At 39.7% G+C, this 3,296-nt stretch overlaps 1 long non-coding RNA gene across 1 annotated transcript; it reads right to left on the bottom strand.

Moving 5' to 3' along the window:
- Positions 1–2,195: 2,195 nt before the first annotated feature.
- On the bottom strand, positions 2,196–2,773 carry LOC107045471. Its single transcript, XR_001461442.1, has 3 exons — positions 2,747–2,773; positions 2,467–2,660; positions 2,196–2,383 (listed from the first exon to the last, which is right to left on the bottom strand). It is a non-coding gene; the product is annotated as an uncharacterized LOC107045471 (long non-coding RNA).
- Positions 2,774–3,296: the final 523 nt, after the last annotated feature.

The following is a 3,296-nucleotide window of genomic DNA, read 5'->3' as shown; positions in this document are numbered from 1 at the left end:
TGGATGACATGTCTGATTACCAACATGAAAAAATCAAAAAACAAAAGGAAAAAAATAATAATTCCAATTTTAATTTGTTTTTTTGGGTTTTAGAGATGATTTTGGACGCACGGCGATAAAGATGGGAGGTTTGTGAGTTGATGAGAGGATAGATGAATGACGTGTGTGATTACTGACATTTAAAAAAAACGAAAAACAAAGAAAAAAAATAATGATTCCAATTTTAATTTTTTTTTTTGTGTTTCGGAAACGATTTTGGACGCGCGGCGATAAAGATGGGAGGTTTGTGAGTCGATAGGAGGATTGATGAATGACGTGACTGATTACCGACATGAAAATAAAACCAAAAATGGAGGAAAAAAACAAAAAAACAAAGAAAAAAATTTTTTTAATTTTAATTTCATTTCTTGCTTTTGGAAATGCTTTTGGACGCGCAGTGATAAAGATAGGATGTTTATGACTGGATAAGAGGATTGATAGAGGACGTGACAATTATCGACATAAAAAAAATGAAAAATAAAACAATAATTAAAATTTTAATTTTTTTTTGGCGTTTTGGAAATGATTTTGAACGCGCGGCGATAATGGTGGGAGGTTTGTGAGTCGATGGGAGGATAAGTGGGATACATGCTCATAACCGTGTTATGTCCGGAGAAGCTATCAGCGTCGAGGAACAACTTTATTTACTTTTCATTAATTTTCCTTAATAAAGCTAGAATTTGTTTAGTTGAAATTTTGGACGACGCTAAGCTTTTTTTTATATTCTTACCTTGGAGAATTGATAATAGATGCAAATTTTGGTTTATTCAAAAATAGGAAAGACAAGAAGAGAATTGAAGTTAGTTCAGTTCACGTATTTATTTATTTACTTTTCGTTAGGTCACAAAAACAATGAGTAAATCAATAGAATTTCTATCTCTATCCTTGCAATGATTTCCGTGATCGAATTTATTATGATTGGATTGTTCATTGGACTCACATAATTTTGATATTTATAATCCTTATCCTATTGCGGTGTCAACTTTTTGACTGTGGATTCCTAGGGCAATCCTGCCACGTTTCTCTGCCAGTAAACTATCACAAATACTTAGGCGAGAAGCCTTTCTTCCACTTATTATGAGAAATTTGGTTTTATATTGTTAGAATTTAAATGTCCAGCACTTATAACTAATTGAGCCACACCCACCGGTCGTTCACAACAAGTTCTCTTCACTTGTAAGAAACACTTTTACCGTCGGTTAAAGAATACTGTATTCCTGATCTATTGCCGGTTTCTATTCTCTACTATAATTCGAGAATAGTTCGATTTTTGATTACTCTATTCGAAAACCGAACAAAAGTCAGACCGATTCCAAAGAAATTTTCCACCAAGAAATTGATGGTCACTCGCGAGAGGGTTTTTAGAGACTGATTTGGAAAAGTTCGATTGGCCGGATCCCAGAGTGGGGGAGGTGTCATTTTCATTTCTTTATTCTTCGGTCATCGAACTAACTTTTGTTCTTTGTATTTTTTTTGTCAACTTGCATTTTGGGGTGCTGTTGGCCCCTGAGAAATGCATACGTTGCGCATTCTCTGGTCACTAGCATCGTTCATGTACGTTGAAAAGTAATATTTAAGTCGCTACAATTTCGGGTATTTTAGGCGATAAAATCAAATTAAAATAATTTGGACATTACAACCGACATGAAAAAAAAAAGAAAAACAAAAGAAAAACAATAATTTTCATTTTCATTTTGTTTTTCGCTTTTGGAAATGATTTAGGACGCGCGGTTATAAAGATGGGGGGTTTGTGTGTCGATGGGAGGATAGGTGGAAGACGAGCTCATAACCGACATAAAAAAAACGAAAAACAAAAAAAAAAATTTTTATTTTAATTTACTTTTTCGCTTTTGGAAATGATTTTGTACGCGCGGCGATGAATATGGGGGGTTTATGAGTAGATGAGAGGATAGATGACGTGCCTAATAACCGACATGAAAAGAAAAACAATGGAAAAAAAAATCAATTTCCTCTTTGGGTTTTGGAAATTGTTTTGGAAGAGTGGGGATAAGGATGGGGAGTTTGAAAGTGGATAGATGGGTGACAGGCCTAATGACCAAAGAAGAAGAAACCAGAGCAAAACTATTTTATTGCGCTACGTTTTATTTTTGATGGCCCTGAGAAGGGCCGATTGTGAATGCAGCTCGTGCTGGCAGGTGCTGGAAATGGCCTCCTCCAGCAGCCACGCAGGCATGAATCCTTCGAAGGACATCCATCCTCACTCGTTGGAGCATCTCAGCACTGACATTGGTAGTGGCCGCATGCAGTCGAGCCACCAATTCCTCCACGGTCTCCGGCTCGGTCTCGTAGACTTGGTCCTTTAGATAGCCCCAAAGGAAGAAGTCTAGCGGCGTCAATTCCGGGGATTTAATGGCAATGGAAATTCATTATTTTCCAGAACACTTTATTTTTCTCGAGTAATCTTACCGTGCAGGCCAGTGAAGTGGGCCATAACGACCGAACCAACGTCCAGGGAACTGAGCATTTAAAAAGGCGGTGACGTCTCGAGCACAGTGAGGGGGTGCTCCATCCTGATGGAACCACCGAGGTCTACCTGCAAGTGGTACATCGTCCAGCATTTCAGGAAGAGTCTGCGTGATTAATGCGAGGTACTGTTGACCCTGAAGAAAAACAAAAATGGAAAAAAATCATTATTTTGCCGCCTCGATGTCGTATGTGTGCGAATGCGGGCTTGATGAATACTCACATTCACATAATCCGGTAGCTGGGAAAGTAGGACTCGGTCACCCACTATTCCTCCCCACACGTTCACTTTCCACCGTGACTGAAAACTTTTTTCCCTCACCGAGTGAGGATTTTCAACAGCATAATTATGTACATTATGCTGATTGAAAATGCCTTCTCTCGTAAACAGACTTTCGTCTGTCCACAGGATTTGGGATAAAAAGTTTTCATTCCGGTAATACAAGGCTAGAAACTCTTGATAGTAGTGCAGGCGCTGCCCTGCATCTCTTGGCTCGAGTTTCGGAACTCGTGTGGAGTGGAACGGATGGAGAAAATTCTCTCGCCGGATCCTATTCACTGTCGACTTCGGGCAGCCCATCGCGCTCTCGATTCTCCGACAACTCGTTGTCGGGTCTTCGTCTACGAGTGCCAAGACTACTTTCTCGACGTCACAATGTCGTTGACGTCCAGCTCCGTGACCTGGTGGCAACACCTGATTCTCTCGCATGCGCTTATCCACAGTCAGGAACACTTGTGGATAAGGATGTCGTCGTTGAGGGTATTTCGTGCGA

Source organism: Diachasma alloeum, unplaced genomic scaffold (assembly GCF_001412515.2).
Source record: "Diachasma alloeum isolate Michigan unplaced genomic scaffold, Dall2.0 Dall_scaffold_00944, whole genome shotgun sequence".
Taxonomy (NCBI): domain Eukaryota; kingdom Metazoa; phylum Arthropoda; class Insecta; order Hymenoptera; family Braconidae; genus Diachasma; species Diachasma alloeum.
The sequence above is the reverse complement of the archived record's forward strand: the minus strand, read 5'-3'. Positions and strand labels throughout refer to the sequence as shown.